We start from the raw sequence: 20,654 nt of genomic DNA on the forward strand, positions 1-20,654 counted from the left end.
ATTTTCTCAAAGCTTTTCCCTACGTCGCACTACTTTCTATTTTCATTGCTTGTTGATTTTTTTTGAAACGTGAGTATCAGGAGTCCCAAAGAAGGGTCTTAGCCCTAAATGTTGATTCCCATCCATAGATGCTGCCTGACATGCTGAGCTCCTCCAGCGCTTTGTGTGTAGTTCTCTAGATTCCTAGCATCTTCATCCTGTTTCCCAAATACTTATGTGTTTCTTGAAATAACAAGCCGGTTGAAGGCTGTGTGGCTCTGTTGTTAAAATGTTAAATAAAATCAGTGGAAAGTGTAGAAGGTTTAGAAGGTGTAGAATCTTTGTGGGTAGAATTAAGGAACAACAAATGTGAAGAAAAAATCCCTGATGGGAATTGTATAGAGATCCTCAAACAGGATGTGGTATGTGGTCCACAAATTAAAATGGGAGATAGAAAATGCGTGCCAAAAGGGCAATGTTACAATAGTCATGGGGAATTATCATGCAGGTGATTAGGAAAATTAGGATGGTGTTGGTCTCAAGAGGAGAAATTCCTAGAATGCCAACAAGATGCTTTTTCAGAGCTGCTCGTGGTTGAGCCCAGTTGGCGATCATATATTCTGTATTGGGTGTTGTAATGATCGGGAATTAATTAGGTCACTTGAGTTAAAGGAACTCTTATGTGCCAGTGATCTTAATATGATCAAATTCACCCTGACATTAGAGAAGGTGACATTGATGTTACCCTGACATTAAAGTCAGATGTGGAATTTGAGAGCAAGAGAGAAGAATTGGTCAAAATTGATTTGAAAAGAACACGGGAAGGGATGAAAACAGAGCAGCAATGCCTGGAATTTCTGGAAGAAATTAGGAAGGCACACGATATATACATCACAAAGAGGAAGTAGTATTCTAAAGGTGACAAAGCTGTGGCTGAAAAGAGAAATCAAAGACAATATAAAAAACAAAGAGAGGGCATAGAGCAAGAATTACTCGGATGTTAGAGAATTGGGAAGCTTTTAAAAACCAAAAGAAAGCAACTAAAATAATTAAGAAGGAAAAGATGGAATACATAGGTGAACTAGGCAGTAATATTCAAGAGGATGCCAAAGTTTTCTTCAGGTACATGTACTGTAAAAAACAGTCCGAAGTGGATATGAAACCACTGGAAAATAATGCTGGAGAGGTAGTAATGGGGTGGAGGGTCAAAGGGATGGCAGATGAAATGAATAAGTATTGTACATCACTCTTATCCGTGGAAGACCCTGACAGGAATATGGAAGCCTCAGATGTCAGTGGTCAGAATGTGTGAAGTTACGTTACACGGGAGAAGGTTCTTGGGAAACACAAAGGTCTGAAGGTAAATAGGTCACCTCGAACAGATGGGGTACCCCCCAGAGATCTGGAAGAGATGTCGAGACATTAGCAATGAGCTTTCAAGAATCGTTAAGAAAATTATATCATAAGTAGTTTTTTTTTCCTTGTTCACTCCCACTCTCCCAGTTTCACCTATCACCGACCACTTCTTCCATCCCTTTCACCCCAACACTTCTCCTTCTGACGTCTCATCTCTTTTTTTTCCCAGTCCTAATGAAGTGTCTCACGCTGAAACGTCGACTGTTTACTATTTCCCATTTATGCTGCCTGGCCTCCTAGTTTCCTCCAGCAATTTGTGTTTGTGTTGCTTGGATTTCCAGCATCCTCAGATTTTCTCCTGTTTTTGATTAAAAAAAAAACAAAAGCGGGGTCACGTAATGTTGCCATAACACAGTTGGAAGTCAGAGGATTGGAAAGCTTTCACATAACCAACAGGAGACAACCAAAAATAGAACACAGGAGAGACAAGATGAAAAATTAAGGTAAGTGAGCGAATAATATCAAGTATCAAGAGCTGTTCATATATATAAATAGTAAAAGAGAGGCGAGTTCATATTGTACGCTGCAAGATGATGCTGGCGAGTTAGTAATAGAGCAAAGAAATCGCGGCCGAATGTAACAAGTATTTTGTGTCAGTCTTCACTGTATAAGACCATAAGACATAGGAATAGGCCATTCAGCCCATCCAGTCTACTCCGCCGTTCTATCATGGATGATCCCGGTTCTCTCTCAAACCCACGCACTTGCCTCCTCGGCATATCCTATAATGCCCTGACTGATCAGCAAACTTTTAACTTCTGTCTTAAATGTATCCACCGACGTGCCCCCCACAGCCGTCTGTGTCAAATAATTCCACAGATTCACTGCTCTCTGACTAAATAAAATCCTCCTTAACTACTCTAAAAGATCGCTCCTCAGTTTTGAGGCTGTGTCCTCTGTTATGTCTATCACCACCATACGAAAAGATCTTCTGGAAATTTTTGAAGAAGTTTCACGCAGGGTAGATTCAGGAGAATCGTTGGATGTTGTGTTCTTGGATTTTCAGAAGGCCTTTGAGAAGGTGCCACTCATGAGGCTGTTTAACCAGTTAATATTCAATGGCATGAGACCATATTATGTCGGAGTAGAATTAAACCATTTGTTACATCGAGTCTGCTTCGCCATTCCTTCATGGCTGATCCAATTTTCCTTTTAGCTCCAGACTTCTGTCTTCCACCCGCATCCACTCATGTCCTGAACAATCAGGAATCTGTCACACTGTGCATTAAATATACAGAAACATTTGGACTCCACAGATGACCGTAGTAAAGAACTCCACTGATTCACCACTCTCTGGCTGAAGGAATTCTTCCTCAATTCCTTCCTAAAAGGATTTCCTTCCGTAAAATCCTCTCCACATCCACTTTATCAAGGCCTTTCACTATTCGATAGTTTTCAATGAGGCCACTCCTAATTTTTCTGAATTTCAGAAAATAGAAATCAAAAGCGATCAAGCATTCTTCAGATGGCACGCCATCCAATCCTGGAATCAGTGTCGTGAAACTGATTTGAACCATCTCTCCAGTCAAACACATCTATGATTAGGGGCCGAAAACAGCTCAGAACACTCCAGGTGAGGCCACACCAGTTCTTTATAAAGTTTCAGCATTATCTTCTTGCTTTCATATTCTGGTTCTCTTGAAATCCACGCTCACATTGCACGCCTTCTTCACCGCAGACTCAACCTGCAAATTTCCCTTTATGGACTGTCACACAGGACCTCCCAGGGCTCTTTGCGGCTGAGTTTCTGTTTGTATTTTCTCTCCATATGGAAAAGAATCAATGCTTTCATTTCTTCTACGAATTTGCATGACCAGAGACGGTAGAACCTTCCATCTGCCATTTCTTTACCCATTCTCCTCATCTATGTCGGGGTGTCTGTAACGTCTCTAATTACACAAAGCTCCCTGCCCATCCACCTGTTTTCATATCGCCTGCAAACATTGCAAAAAAAAATGATGCATTCCATCATTGAAATCATTGACATGAAACGTAAGAAGAATCGGTCCCAATATGGAGCCCTGTGGAACCCCACTCCTCACCGGTAATCATCATTTCGATTATTTGAAAGTTTACCCAGGTTCATGGAAACTTAGTCCGCTGTGTACATTCACGTGCTGATTTAGCTCAGACAATAAAGGTACTTGTCAATAAATAAACTCCTTATGTACTTAACTGATCATTATTGCTGATGGGAAATCCTTGTAACGCATGTCTCAATTGTGAAAGCTACATCTGACATCATCTAAAGGTCAACACATGGTAGGATTAAACAATGAGGCCTACACAGCAATACTGATGTCAATCTCCAGAACTCCATGATAATTTACACAAATAGAATGGTTTGAAAGTTCGCACAAATTGAGAAATAGGTGTGTCAGGTATGCTCGTGCCTCAGGGTTTAGCAGTCGGAGCTGAGAGCAAAAGGAAATAAAAACATGCACCAGCAATAATACCATTGATAATAATTTACCTGTTTAAAACAGGATATAAAATTGCAGCATCATGCATCCCACAGCTATTCACCACTCACTAAGGTAATCGCAATATAATTACAGAAGAGCAGAAAGTATGCCGTGAGTTTGTGAAAATATGTAAAGATAACTGATAATAGATTCTGTAATTCTAAATCAAGCCCGAATGAATATCTGAGAGCTTTCATGTTGTTATGTTGACTCCTAAAAATCATTCAATTCCGCCCCATACTAGAGAAACATGTAATTTGGACTGGACAACCACAGAACATTAAACACAATGAAAGGTGCAATAGAGCGAGTAGAGCAGAAAGCTACGATACACTCGATGGATTGAAATGAAACAGATAAACACCTGAGATATCAAAATGCAAACGAATTGGATCATAGTGTGATAAATGGAAATAAATCACTTTACTGCTTAAGAAAATGCGCCAGGAGGAGCTCAATTGTGAAAATATTACAAAAGCAACACACAGTTCGGCCGCAAATACGTTGTATTTGTTTTTCGAAACAGATCTGGAAAATTGATAAAGAAAAATAAGAACTGAAATGAAAATTTTAGAAAACCCTATATACACACGAGCGCACTTACCTCGGACAGAGGCGAATGAGGGATAACAGACGTAATAAGTTTACGCACTAGTCAGATGAAACTTCGAAAGATAACTTTTCATCAAAAAGACAGGATTTAGCAATCAACGCGAGCATTAATCAACATTAAACTTCAATGAAAGTACAAGCTAGAAAAAAATAACAAAAGTATCACTTCGGAAGAAAGAGTTAACCAATGGAAGAACATGACCCTCTGTGGAGGACATCCCCACGATCTGAACAGAGTCGATGTCGACAAGGAAGCGTCGAAGATTTGGCTCAGAGTTGGAGTCCTTTTCCCAGGAACGGTGCAACACAAGGTGGTGAACTCTGAACCAATATAAAATACAGAAGAACGACAAATTCAAGCCGACAATGTCACGAGAAAGCAGAAACAATCGATCGCAGCACAGGATCCTGCAGCAGATTAACTCAGTTTGATTACTGATACAGGTGAAATCATGTGGCAAGCGTCATTCACCAAGTTCTTGCTTTAAAATGCTAACTCCTAAAAGGCAGCGTACGTTACTACAAATAGAACTTGATCCAACAACAACTTATAGCCATTCCAGGCACACACAACTTTTGTAAATCAAAATAAAAAACACCGGCAATGTGCTGACTTAAAAGAGAAAATTGAAACGCTATTGAATCTGATCGGGGTTTAAGACCATAAGACGAAACTGCAGGGTGAATTCTATCATGTTATGATCACTTATCCCGAAGGGTTCCTTTACCTTAAGTTCTACAATCAACTTCCGTTCATTGCACAACACCGAATCGAGAACAGCTGATCCCGCAGTGGGCTCAACCAGAGCTGGTCGAAAAGCCATCTTGGAGGCATTCCAGAAGTTTCCTCTGTTTGGATCTGGCACCAACCTCATTTTCCCAATCTACCTTTATATTGAAATCGCTCATGATGATCGGAACATTGCCCACTTGGCATGTATTTTCCATTCCAGAAATCCCCCCAGTTTGGATCTGGCTCCAACCTCATTTTCCCAATCTACCTGTATATTGAAATCGCTCATGATGATCGGAACATTGCCCGCTTGACATGTATTTTCCATTCCAGAAGTTCCCCCTGTTTGGATCTGGCACCAACCTCATTTTCCCAATCTACCTGTGTATTGAAATCGCTCATGATGATCGGAACATTGCCCGCTTGGCATATATTTTCTACCCCCCGTTGTAATTTGCAAACCACATCTTTACTCTGGTTTGGAGGTCTGTATATAACTCCCATCAGGGTCTGTTCTTTATTTTCGCAGTTTGTTAATTCCACCCACAATGATTCAGCACCTTTCAACACCATGTCACCTATTTTTTTATGATTTGATTTCATTTTGTTTTTACTAACAGAGCGAAACCAACCCCTCGACCTATCTGCCTGTCCTCCAAATACAGTATTAATCTTGGGAAGTTAAGCTCCCAGTTAAAATCTTCTCTCAGCCATTGTTCAGTGATGCCCGCAACTCCTTACTCGCCAATCTGTAGCTGTGGTACAAGTTCCTCTCCCTTATTCCATATACTGTCCGCTTTCAAGTATAACACCTTTAGTCCTACATTCACCCTTTTCGTTTTTCTCCACCTTCTGCAATGCAACATCCTGTTGTCTGCAATTTTTCCCCATGATCATCCTCTCTTTGTTAAGAAGTCTCTCTACCCACTGGCTCTGTAAACCGACCAGTTCATCATCTGCACGGTCAATTCGTTTCCAATCCTCCACCAGATTAGCTTAGACCCTCCCGAACAGACATTGTCTAGTATACATTGTCCAATAGTAATATTCACCACTGGTCTCATCCCAATGACTCCATGCATTAGTATAAAACAATTAGACTTACACAGCAATAGACATGTAAATCTCGAGAAAGCCACAATACTAAACAACTCCAGAATAAGTGTCCTCGGCTCTGCACATACAGCAAGTTGTACCAGCTTGAGCTGAAAAAAAAAACGAAATAAAAATCAGAATGAAAGAGTTCATTATGCTTGAGATTGACGGGGTTGGTAATGCTGATTAACTCCCAGTACATAAAAATTCTCTCAATGGTGTGTTTCTCAAACAACCTCTGGTTTATCTACCCCGTCTGAACAAGCCCAGCTCCTGACCTTCACATGAGGTTTAACTACTAAGCACGGCGGAACCATTTCTATTGACAGGATGAGGAGCAAAGGCGGCTCACCATGGCTTCGGACGGATGGGGCTTGTCAGCCGGGGTTGGCACACATCACGTAGATGGAAAATTCTGTTCTCAAACCTACGACAAAACCCAGTCCTGGGTACAGCCTCGGTAGCAAACTACGAGGAAAAGTCCGGAGCAACAACTCCACGGCAAAAGCGTGCTCTGTGTATTCTGTTGTAATGGCTTTCATATTGTCTTGCATATCAGGGAGACAACTCGGTCGTATCAACCACGGTCGACACTGGCCAATGGAGGGGGTCAATAATAATGCAAAACAGTAAATAAATAAATAAACAAGCAAATAAATGAATGAATAAATAAATAAATACATACATACATACGTAGACAGACAGATAAATAGATAGATAGATAGATAGATAGATAGATAGATAGATAGATAGATAGATAGATAGATAGATAGATAGATAGATAAATAGATAGATAGATAGATAGATAGATAGATAGATAGATAGATAGATAGATAGATAGATAGATAGATAGATAGATAGATAGATAGATAAATATAGGTAAATAGAGAGTTAGACAGACAGAAAAATTGATAACTTGATAGATGAATACATCACATCAATATTACGAGAGCATGACTTTCAGAGTCATTGAAAGTGTGACCATGGTTGTGGAATCTGTTCAGTTTTGCGATGAGTGAAGTAATCCGCGTTGTTTCAGGTGTCTGATGGTCGGAGTGAAGAACTGTTCCTAAACCTGGTCTTGCGTCTCTTTCCGATGGCAGCCGAGATAAAAGAGAATCACCTGGAAGGTGGGCGCTCTTGTTTATGCCTTCTGATTCATTGTAACGTCACAGGTTGTAGATGTGTCGCTAGTTTCCTGTGTTTTCACCTGTCGGGTGTGTGGGCCTTTTCCTGTGATGGGATGGGAATGCATCCACTACCTTGTGCAGGTGTTTCCGTTCTGTGGCATTGGTGTTCCCATACCGGGCCGCCATGCAACCGGATCAATACTGCACTCCGTGCTGAGATTTATAGAGCACTCCAAGCCCAGATTAGCAAACCAATGGCAAACTCAAAATAAAGTTTCAACATGCTTTCATTCTCACAATCTGCCGGCGTGTTGGTTCCACCGCATTTGGGTCTCCCGAGGTCTGACACGGGTCAGGTGTCTGAGAACTGGATGGTTGCTAATGTATTCTGTTACTTAAGAAAGATTCTGGGTCTCAGTCCCTGAGCACGACGTCAGAAGTGGGCACATTATTAGCAGATATTCTAAGGGTTCGAATATGTAAATATTTGGAGAGACAGGGCCTGATTAGGTCTGTGCGTGTTACCTTGTGCCTCACCAATCTTACAAAGTTTTTTGCGGAGGTTACAAGGAAAGTTGATGAAGGAATTTCAGTGGCTCATGTCCGCCTGGACTTTAGAAAAAGCCTTTGTCAATGTCGGGCCTGAGAGGTTGGTCCGGAGTGTTCCGTGTTTTGTCACTGTGAATGCGGTAGTAAATTGGATGCAACATTGGCTGACAGCAAGGGTTCATTTCCTTGTATCCACGGACCCCTCGGTTAATCGTAGGGCTCCATGCAATAAAAATATTGGAAACCCTGTCCTAGAGGCAGAATCCAGAGGGTGGTAGTAGGTAATGGCCTCTCTAACTGGAGGCCTGTAGTTACTGGTGTACCGCAGGTGTTGCACTGGGTCCATTGTTGTGTGTTCTATAGATTAACGATCTGACTGACAGTCTGATAAATTCACACTGCAGATTTGCGAATGACACCGATACTGGATGAGTGGTAGACAGCGAGAATGGCTGATGGTCTTGAATACAGGTAAGTGTGTGGTGTATCACTTTGGGAGGACGGCTTACACTGTAAAAGGGAGGGCATTGAGTACTGCAGTATAAAAGAGGGACCTGGGAAGACTAATCCACAATCCCTCGAAGGTGGCGTCGCAGGCAGATAGGGTTGTAAAGAGAACTATAGGCACATCGGCCTTCAGACATCGAAGCAGCGATTTCAGGGGTTGTGATGCTATGCGGAAGCTGTATAAGACGTTGGTAATGCCTAATATCGGGTATTGTATGTGTTCTGGTCACCAACCTACATGAACGATATCAATAATCTTGACGGAGTGCATAGAAAAATTAGAAGGATGATGCCGGGACATGAGGAGGGGAGTTGGAGGGAAGGATTGAGTAGGTTAGGAAGAGGTTCGTATTCCTCCAAGCGTCGGAGTGAGAGGTAAGGTTTTTAAGAGATGTTCCAATTTATGAAGGGTATAGATAGCGTAAATACAAGCAGGCATTTTCCACTGAGGTTTGACTAGAGTAGTGAGGGACCGGTGAAAGGGGAAATATATCCGGGCAATATGCGGCGGGACATCTTCTTGAGGCAGCGAGAGTGTGGAACGGGCTTCCAACGGAAATGGCGGATGCAGGACCGATTTCAACATTGAAGAGGAAATTGGATCCGACATGAATGGGAGGGATATGGACGGCATGGTCCAGGTGCAGTGTCCACGGGACTAGGGAGAGGATCAGTTCGGCGCTGGCGGATGAGCAGAAGAGCCTGTTTCAGTGCCGTACTGCTCGATGACTCTGTGACCAAATGCCACTGGGGTATGTTCTCCAGCGGGGTAAGGGTACTCCCGTCAGGGTGGGTGTGGCGAGGCATCAATATGGGACCACTGACCATTTCTCTCATAGTCTGCTGTAGGCAGAAATAATTACCGCACTTTTGTGCAATTCTAGTCAGTCTTAAGCAATGATTTGGCAAAACAACATATTATATTCCAAAAAGCAACTTGGATTTAACCTCTTGATCTGGCCTTGAGTAAGCTCAGAAACTCCGGTGACTGAATCTATGAGCGACCGGCACGATGGTGAAAGAACTCCATGCAATAAAAACAATGGGAACCCCTGTCTTCGACGCCGAATCCAGAGAGTGGTGGGAGACGGTGGCCTCTCTAACTGGTTCTGTAGTTACTGGTGTACCGCAGGTGTTGCACTGGGTCCATTGTTGTGTGTCATATGTATGAGTGATCTGACTCATGAGATGATAAACTGAATCTGCAGATTTGAAAATGACACAAATATTGGATGAGCAGTAAACAGCAAGAGCAGCTAATGGTCTTGAATACAGGTAAATGTGTGGTGTATCAGTTTGGGGGGGGGGGTGGAGAGACAAACCGTGGTAGGACTTACGCAGTAAAAAGTAAGGCATTGAGTAGTGTGGTATAACAGAGAGACCTGGGAAGACCGATTCATAATTCCCTGAAAGTGGCTTCACAGGCAGATAGGGTCATAAAGAGAACTACTGACACATTTGATTTCAAACATCAAAGTAATGTGTACAGGAGCTGTGATGCTATGTTGAAGTTGTATAAGGCGTTGGCAATGTCCTATATCGAGTATTGAATGTCTGTTCTAGACACGTACTCGCATGGACGACATCAATGCACATAGAGAAGTTAGAAGGATGATGCCGGGACTGGAGGGCCGGAGTTAGAGCTAAAGATTAAGTGGGTTAGGAACAGTTTCGGGTTCCCTCAAGCGTTGGAGGAAGAGGGAACGTTTTGGAAGAGAAGTTCCAGTTTATGAAGTGTATGGATAGCGTAAACATAAGCAGGCGTATTTCACTGAGGTTTGACGAGAGTAGTGAGCGACCGGTGAAAGGTGAAATATATCCGGGCAATATGCGGCGAGACATCTTCTTGAGGCAGCGAGAGTGTGGAACGGGCTTCCAACGGAAATGGCGGATGCAGGACCGATTTCAACATTGAAGAGGAAATTGGATCCGACATGAATGGACGGCATGGCCCAGGTGCAATGTCCACGGGACTAGGGAGAGGGTCAGTTCCGCACTGGCGGATGAGCAGAGCAGCCCGTTTCAGTGCCGGACTTCTCCATGATTCTGTGCTTTGTGACTCGGTTACCGAATACAACTTCGGGATGTTCCCCAGCGGGGTAAGGGTACTTCCATCAGTCTGGGTGTGGCGTGGCATCAGTATGGGACACTAACCATTTCTCTCATAGTCTGCTGTAGGCAGAAATAATTACCGCATTTTTGTGCAACTCTAGTCAGTGAATTAAGCAATGAATGGGCAAAACAACATTTTATTCCACAAAGCTACTTGGAATTAACTTTTGAATTCGGCGGCTCCTGACTTGGCCTTGAACAAGCTGAGAAACTCCTGTAAAAGAATCTGTGAGGAACCTGCACGATGCTGGAGGAACTTGTCATGTGGGCAGTGTCAGTGGAGGAATATGGACAGATGACCTTCTGGGTGCAGGCACCTTATCTTCGCTTTCATAGAATCCATAGAGTACCTGTCCTCGAGGAGGAGAGCGCTGCACACAATTAACCATTTCATTCTCATGCACATACAAAGGGGTTCGACAGTTAGTGCCAGAAGGCTCCCTGATATACCATTAATCCCCTTTCCCTGGCACTCAGATAGAGAAACAGCTGTAATTCCAAACCACTGTACGGCCAAAATCTCAGTTATTGATGCTGGTTTCAGAATGTTGCTTTCTTTCGAAAGCGTCTCCCCGGATGTTGCTAATGTCCGGTGGCTGAATTGACGCAGAATATTATTCTCATGCACATAGAAAGGGGTTCGACAATTACTGCCAGAATCCTCCCTGATTTACCATCAATCCGCATTCTCCGGCACTCAGATATTTGCGCCGCTCTAATCTGAAGCCAGTGCACGCCCGGAAGCTCAGTTATTGATGCTGGTTGATAATGCTGCGTTCTTCCGAAAGCATCTCTCCTTGGACCGTCACTCTGTTCCTGATGTGCTGTAGCGGAAGTGACGCAACTGGCCTGTTTTAAATTATGTTTCACGAAATGTCAAAGAACCCCTGTCCCCTGCTTCTCCATATTTCTCTGTCTAAACACGAGAACAGCGTGTTTCAGGAACAGCTCTCTTTCTATATCCTGATACTTCGCTGTGCACGCGTATTTATGTTCCACTGCGCAGTTCATCTCTGTTTAGCACCTTAATATTTACTGTTTTCCCTGAATTAATTTCTTTCTGAAATCCAACTTCGAAAATCATCTGGTGCCTCTTTAATATGGTTATTGCTACTTATTTGCATTAAAACCGATGTTGATACAATATTTTCAGTTTTTCTCTGACTGGTACAGCAGCGGACAATGTCTGTAATGCTGGGGTCATTGGTTTGCATTTCGCGCCGCATACTCGTCAACGTCTGTGTTTGCGACTGACTCCGGTAACAGTGCAAACAATGAGGGTTTGCGCCAGAAATCATTCATGTTAATGTCCAGTAAAAAATAAATCCCCGCAAGCAAAGTGACAGTGAATCACATGAAAGGTGCGTCATCACGGCGAAGTGACAAGACAGAGACTCCACTCGCAATGTGAGAGTGGAATCAGCGCTGATGAGGTGGACTCACCCACAGGATTACAGACTACTGTCGTCACCAGCGATGCGCAGATAATGTCCTGTCATTACACGGAGTAGTTTGACAACATCGCATCTGGTGTTGCGATCCCAGCATCGGCCGTCTCTTGAGGCTTCATGACAGGTGTTGCGTTCAGTTCAATGAAATCAGGCGTGTTATTTCCCCACTGGCGTTACGGTTCGTTAGAGCAGAGATATTTTTGCTAACTAGCGGTAATTAGCACCAGTCACTGTACAAGTTGTTTTCATTATTGGTGACCGATTGCTCTATAAAAGTACGTCATTCTGAGCTTCAGCTACATTGAGGACGGAAACATCCAGACGCGGTGGACTCTCAACAACGTGTGATCCGTGACGAGTTTTACTCAGTAGGCGCAAAGGAAATTTGCTCTCTCGGCTTTGTTATAACTGTTTGAGTTCATTTACTGGCTATTTACAACTTTTATGAAATTTAGAAATTGGGAACATTCCAAACGGAACAGCCTTGGATTAACAATGTTTCTAGAGAGTGCTATTTGTTACACAGTCATTGTAACTGTCGGCATCCCGGGTAAGTACTTTTTGATTGTTTATACGGAAGCACAGACCTCATGCCGCCCTCAGTTACTGCTGATGTGATTTTAATCGGTGTTCATTAAAAATCCTAAAAATGTTGTTCCGTTCCTCTCAACCTCCTGCCTTGTTGTTGTTTTAACCTGGTTCATGCATGCTTGTCACTGGAACTGCTTTACCAATTTCTACTAAAAAAAAAAATTCTCTTCCCTCTTTCTGAAAGTAAACTCATCTATTCCACTTCTATTCCTCCAGACACTGTTCAATTAATGGCCGTTCTATTTTCTACTCTTCGACAATTCCCATTTTTTTTCCCTTCACCAAATTCTTATCTGCGTTCCTTGGTGTCAGCACCGTTCCCTCTAAGATGCGCGGGTGCGGAGCCTCACCATAATTGAGACTCCCCCGCGAACATGACATTTGTGGACAAGCAGCTGGAATTTCTTTTACACCATGTTAACATCATTTTGAAATTATGCTAAAAATCTTTCGAAATCTTTGGTAATATAATTATGAAATTCTCTGAAATTAACTGTATTAATGAATATAATAAATACATGTGCTAAACTCTAAAGGTACCACATTTACATTGAAAATTGTAAGTTCAGCGTACTTGTATTTACATTGCTTCATGTTACAACACTGTCAAAAATGGTCACAGTAAAAACAGAATGGAACTCAGTCGCTCACTGTTAAGAAACTACCAACGCCGTCCCGTCAGAACATTTTACATTTGCATACTTCCTGTCAATTGTGACTGCCCGACAGTGTTTACGTGTGTTGTGTGTTATGTTTTGTCATCGTTTGATTTGAATATTACAGATTTAAAAAAAAAAACATTACAAGTGCCGAGCACTTTTAAGACCGGGTAACAATGTTCTGCTCAGCGCAATGGTTTGTCCCCGGATCAGTAAAATAAAACAGAGGGAAGGTGGCTGCGGTGCAAGGTCTTGTTTTCAGAATCTGACCCTGCAATCGAATAGTAACTCAGACTTTCGGAAAGAAGCGTAGATGCGCACTTCAATTACACTACCCCTCTCCTTGGAGATACCGCGCTTGGAGTTCTGTGAACAGTCTTGGTCGCCCTGTTATAGGAAAGGCAGAAGTCCGCTGAAAAGAGTGCAGTCAGTATTCACAAAGATGCTGCAGGGACTCTCGGGTTTGAGTTACAGGGAGAGGTTCGGCCTAGTGGCATTTTAGTGAGGGCAGAAATGTAGCTGGATTACGAGCGACGTTTCCTCACATAGAAGTTGCTCTGTGTATTGAACAGCCTGAGAAAGGAAATGGGAGCAGCAGAGTCGTTAATATTTAAAATACAGGTGGACAGTTTGACGAATGTGATCCAATCACGAACAACTGTATCAGGTGGCCATGTCGGTCGGCATGGAGATGTTGGGCCGAAGGACCCGTTTCTATGCTCCATCATTCCTGGACTCTGCTCATAGCTGCTGCATCCGTGAACGTGAAGAGATTAATGTGAGCATGCGCAACTGTAAAACGCTTTATGCTGCGGTCACGTGTTCAAACAAACAAAGTATCTTTTTACTTCCACTGATAATGTCCAGCGGAGATGAACGATGGATTTTATTTCAAGAGAACAATTGAAGGCTGCATTTCTGCAAAAAAAAAGTCGTTTGAATTTCTTTATTCTTATTTTTGGTCCTTTTTATTTCACTGCAGTTAACCTTGTGGCAATCATCATTCTCAGCCGAGGAAAATGCGGTCTCTCCAAATGTGTCACGCGTTACCTGGTGGCGATGGCTGCGGCGGATCTAATGGTGGTGATTATCGAAGTCCTGTTCTACAAGATGGGTCGAGCATACGGATTTCATTACGGAGTCCTGGACAACGCTCCGTTCTGCCTTGTCCACTACGTCCTGTGTCACGTGGCCGTTGACTGTTCCGTGTGGTTTACTGTCGCTTTCACTTTCGATCGCTTTGTGGCCATTTGCTCCGCTAAATTTAAAGCGAAATACTGCACCCCCAGAATTGCGGGATTGGTGATTGGCGCACTATCGCTCGGTTTCTGTTTAAAAAACATCCCATTTTATTTCCTGTATATGAATGGAGCAGCGTTGTTGATAAATGGTAACTGGGTCTGTACCAATAGGCCCGCACTTCCTTCCTCGGGACCGTTTGAGTGGTTTTATTGGGTGGACCGTCTGCTGAATCCGCTACTTCCTTTCTTCCTCATTTTGACCCTCAATGCTCTGACCGTCAGACAGATACTGGCGGCGAGCAGAGTCCGCAGGGGGCTGAAGGGACGGGGAAGTTGCGGGAAACAGCGAGATCTGGAGATGGAGAGTCGGAGATAATCCATCATTCTGCTCTTCAGCCTGTCGGCGAGTTTCCTTCTCTGTTGGGCGACAACCACTCTGGTCTTCATTCTCATGCGATGCCTCTACACCGACCTGGAAACGTCTATTCGGCTTTTTCAGGCACAGTTTGCAGGTTCTGTGATTCAGAATTTCAGCAGCTGCACAAATACTTTTATCTACGGAGTGACCCAGACCAGATTCAGAGAGCAGGTGACAGTTCTTGTGCTCTCCCCCGCTACCTTAGTTTTGAAATGTTTTAGAAAACTATTCTGCTCAGATGAAAGAGTCGAATAAATTTGCAATTATGGAAATAAACCCACAATTGCTTTGCGAGAAAATTAGTAAACGAAACTCCCTGAAAACTTTTCCATTTTCAAGCAGTACCTGTGTTTCTACCAGATTGCTTTCCCTTTCTTTCAGTAAAATACTCTGCTTTCCTGTTAAATTGTTTGGTAATTTTCCTTCTGTAAAATGTGTTTTACCTTGCACTTTAAATCACCCGGGTATCGAATACAGAGAACAGATCGATCCATTCTCTAATTGTCCATCACTTCCACCTTTGGAGCGATAATGCAATGGCAGCCGATCCCGACATCCATTCCCTTTCCCCCTTGGTCGGTGTTTTCACTCTAATTAATGTTCCAGTTCGGCTGCTGTACCAGCATGTTACTGGGAAGTTTGTTGTCCTTGTTCTGTCTGGCGGAAGATGACTGGTTTCAGCGCAAATGGAAGCCCACAATATAGATGAGTTATAATTTTGTTTCGGGCCAACTTCGCTCTGTTTTGACGTCACATCAGTTCACCTTCCCAACTTCATTTAGTAAATACAAATTGCCCTTGAAATAGCACGATTTGAGCCGCTTCACGGTAATAATGTCGAACATCAGGAAAGCTATAAGCAATTTAGATTTACCATTTTATACATTCAACTAATTTCATAGTATGTATTTTCTCAATTACTACATTGAGTACGAGCCATTACAATGCCGGTCATGGAAGCTATATTCCTGTTTTATACATTCTCGTTTTTTATTATTTTTTTGCCAGGATGTTGCGCGTGATGGGATTGAACTGCGGCCTCTCTACCGTGTCACGTGTCGCAAGGAGCTGCGTTGTGACCAATGACTGTGAAATGATAGCTCCGAATCTGTAATCGCGGCAGTTTAAAATAATGAGTGGAGATCTAAAACTTCGGAAGGTCTGCATAAAGAGGATGTAGAGAGGACGTTTCCTGTAGTGAAGGAGTGTAGAAACAGAGATGACAGCCTCAGAATTAAGCGACTCCCCTTTGGAACACAGACGAGAGGGAAAAAAATGTTTATCCAGGGGACGGTAAATCTGTGGACACGATAGGCACAGTGGGTTGTGTAGCTAAAGTCATTGGCTGCATTTAAGGCCAAGTTTTAGAGCTTTCTGTTTAATCAGGGCTTCCAAGGTTAAGGAGGAGCGGGAGAATAGCGTTGAAAGGGATAATAAATCAGCCATGATGGCGGCATCGACTGACTGAATGACCTAATTCCTCTTCTAGCGTCTTCTGGTTTATGGAATTCGTTCTCACTTAACAACACATGACTTCAGTTTCTCGAGTCTTCAACACCTGCTCCAGATTTTAAGCTTAAATCCAAAATCACAAACGCCTGGTGTCCTTATATCTGGCGTTGCACCTGAACTGAAGATATACATACTCCAATTCTTGCACGATTTTTTCGTTAACAAATTAATTAAATATCTATGTGTGCTAGTGTGAGACATAAACTATATCATGCATGTTCCAAGGACCTATGCCTCCCGCTCAACCAATCACATTCTCTCCGGTCAGTATGCGTCATGTTCCACGCATCAACAGGCTATCGCGAATACGACTGGAAAACCAGCCGTCTGCCCGCGCCCTCGGAAGACATTGACCGCCATTATATTAAAATATGCGTGTACAGCACAATGGATCTGATAAATAATAATCAATTAACTGTTCTTACCTCGACCTGCCCAGAATTATCTCAAAATAAAACTGACCTGCTGTTTGTGAACTCTGCCCAGTTAACTGAATGATGTAGCAGCATTGAAAAACACTTGACGGAAAACGCCCCAGTGGAGCAACTTCATCTGTTGATTGAGACCCCACTTTGAAGTTGCCCTTTCCCCTTATTCGGAACTTCTGGAAGCATATTGCGCAATCCGGAATTGCTATATCACTTTTGAAACGTTAAGTTCTTGACAAGTTGTCTCCACTTAATGGAATATCAGAATTGTCTCGAAATTCCTGCCTATGTTGTGCCGTTTTGTTTACCGTTACTCTTTCCGAGGAAAAGTTGCGGAAGGGGTGCGTTTGCTGTAAGTTCAGTTTAAACTTCGGAAGGAAGTGTAGACGCGCACTTCAATTACACTCCCTCTCTCCTTGGAGATAGCGCGCTTGGAGTTCTGTGAACAGTCTTGGTCGCCCTGTTATAGGAAAGGCAGAAGTCCGCTGAAAAGAGTGCAGACAGTATTCACAAAGATGCTGCAGGGACTCTCGGGATTCAGTTACAGGGAGAGGTTCGGCCGAGTGGCATTTTATTGCAAAAGGCAGGTGACCGGCGGATGAGGTGCATAAAACCATGACAATGTATAGATACAATCATTCATCTCCGTGGGATAGGTATCGTGAACAAAAGGGGGTGAATTTATGATCAGAGGGCAGAAATGCAGTTGGATTCCGAGCGACGTTTCCTCACGTAGAAGTTGCTCTGTATATTGAACAGCCTGACAAAGGAAATGGGCCCTACAGAGTCGTTAACAATATTTGAAGTACACATGGACAGTTTGACGAATGTGATCCAATCACGGACAAGGGTATCAGATGGCCATGTCGGTCGGCATGGAGATATTGGGCCGAAGGACCCGTTTCTGTGATTTATCATTCTTGTACTCTGCTCATCGCTACTGCATCCGTGAAGGTGAAGAGATTAATGTGAGCATGCGCTCCTGTAAAACGCTTTATGCTGCGGTCACGTGTTCAAACGAACAATGTATCTTTTTATTTCCACCGATAATGTCCGGCAGAGATGAACGATGGGTTTTATTTCAAGGGAACAAACGATAACTGTATTTCTACCAAAAAAAAGAAATGCGTTTGATTTTCTTTATTCTTAGTTTTGGTCTATTTTTTCACTGCAGTTTACCTTGTGGCAATCATCATTCTCTGCCGAGGAAACTGCGGTCTCTCCAAATGCGTCACGCGGTACCTGGTGGCGATGGCTGCAGCAGATCTAATGGTGGTGACTATTGAAGTCCTGTTCTTCCAGATGGATGAAGCATATGGACTTTACAGATTCCTGGACAACGCTCCGCTCTGCCTTGTTCACTACGTCCTGTATCACGTGGCCGTTGACTGTTCCGTGTGGTTTACTGTCGCTTTCACTTTTGATGGCTTTGTGGTCATTTGCTCCGCTAATTTTAAAAAGATGTACTAATATCCAAAGTTGCAGGATTGGTGATAGGCGCAGTATCTGTCGGTTTCTGTTCAAAAAACATCGCATTTTATTTCCTGTATATGAATGGAGAAGCGTTGTTGGAAAATGGTGACTGGGTCTGTACCAATAGGCCCGCACTTAGTTTCACAGAATCGTTTGAGTGGTTTTATTGGGCGGACCGTCTGTTGAATCCGCTACTTCCTTTCTCCTCGTTTTGACCCTCAATGCTCTGACCGTCAGACAGATACTGGCGGCGAGCAGAGTCCGCAGGGGGCTGAAGGGACGGGGAAGTTGCGGGAAACAGCGAGATCCGGAGATGGAGAGTCGGAGACAATCCATCATTCTGCTCTTCAGCCTGTCGGCGAGTTTCCTTCTCTGTTGGGCGACAACCACTCTGGTCTTCATTCTCATGCGATGCCTCCACGCAGACCTGGAAATGTCAATCCGGCTTTTTCAGGCACAGTTTTGGGGTTCTGTGATTCAGAATTTCAGCAGCTGCACGAATACATTTATCTACGGAGTGACCCAGACCAGATTCAGAGAGCAGGTGAAAGCTCTTCTGCTCTCCCCCGCTATTTCAGTTTTGAAACATTTTAGATGTCTATACCGCTCAGTCGAAAGGGGCAAGTAATTTTGACATTCCGAAAATAAATCCACACCTGCTCTACAAGCACATGAATGAATTGAACTTCCTGAAAACGTTGTTGTTCCCAGCAGTTCTGCCTTTCAAATATATTCAATTTAATTCAGTTAACTTTTCTTCAGGCTATCTACCCAGTATTAACTCAAAATTAAAGTGACGCGCTGACAGTGAACAGTGCCCACTTAAACGGACAATTTAATGTCATTCCAAATCACTTTACACACACATCCCAATCAGTAGAGCAGCATATTATGTATCGAGCCCCAACGGTAAAATTGCCCCTTGGTTTAATTCGGCATTTCTGGAAACATACTGTACAATACAGAGTTGCTATCTCACTTCAAAAACATTGATCTAGTAACGAGTCGTTGGCAATTTCCTGAATAGGAAACTTATCTGGAAATTCCTCAATATGCCGTGCCACTTTGCTTCACATTGCCCTATCCAAAAACAAAGTTGCAGAAAGGTCAGAGTAGCTGTAATTTCAGTTCAGTTATCGCTAGTATGTTTATAACTTGAGGTGTAGTGAAATCAGGAATTCACTTCTAATATTAGGCGCGATCAGAGCTTGATAATTGCTTTAAAATTCAGACATATTAATTTTCGTTCAGACAGATCTATCTTACGGAAGCCCAGCGACAGCTCTCAGACATCTTGTCCAGCGTACTCCTTCAACAGGACCCCACCGCGGAGCACCAGGCCATTGTCCACCACACCAGCACTGACCTTATTAGCTCTGGGGATCAACTTCCACTGCAACGCCTTCATAGCTCCCGCACCCGGCGTCTCCAGTTTCTAACTCGTACTCAAGACCCACAATCCTGCCTGTTCAGGTAGACCCATTGTTACAGATAGTTCCCGCACCCGACGTCTCCAGTTTCTAACTCGTACTCAAGACCCACAATCCTGCCTGTTCAGGTAGACCCATTGTTACAGATAGTTCCCGCACCCGGCGTCTCCAGTTTCTAACTCGTACTCAAGACCCACAATCCTGCCTGTTCAGGTAGACCCATTGTTACAGATAGTTCCCGCACCCGGCGTCTCCAGTTTCTAACTCGTACTCAAGACCCACAATCCTGCCTGTTCAGGTAGACCCATTGTTACAGATAGTTCCCGCACCCGGCGACTCCAGTTTCTAACTCGTACTCAAGACCCACAATCCTGCCTGTTCAGTTAGACCCATTGTTACAGATAGTTCCCGCACCCGACGTCTCCAGTTTCTAACTCGTACTCAAGACCCACAATCCTGCCTGTTCAGGTAGACCCATTGTTACAGATAGTTCCCGCACCCGACGTCTCCAGTTTCTAACTCGTACTCAAGACCCACAATCCTGCCTGTTCAGGTAGACCCATTGTTACAGATAGTTCCCGCACCCGACGTCTCCAGTTTCTAACTCGTACTCAAGACCCACAATCCTGCCTGTTCAGGTAGACTCATTGTTACAGATAGTTCCCGCACCCGGCGTCTCCAGCTTCTAACTCGTACTCAAGACCCACAATCCTGCCTGTTCAGGTAGACCCATTGTTACAGCTTTTTCTGCCCCACTGATCTCATATCTGTATACACTGACTCAGTTTCACCCCCGTAGTTCATTCCCTTCCTATACACATCCATGACAGCTCACACCCTTTGGATCATCTCA

This window comes from Hemitrygon akajei, unplaced genomic scaffold (genome assembly GCF_048418815.1).
Source record: "Hemitrygon akajei unplaced genomic scaffold, sHemAka1.3 Scf000077, whole genome shotgun sequence".
Classification (NCBI taxonomy): Eukaryota; Metazoa; Chordata; class Chondrichthyes; order Myliobatiformes; family Dasyatidae; genus Hemitrygon; species Hemitrygon akajei.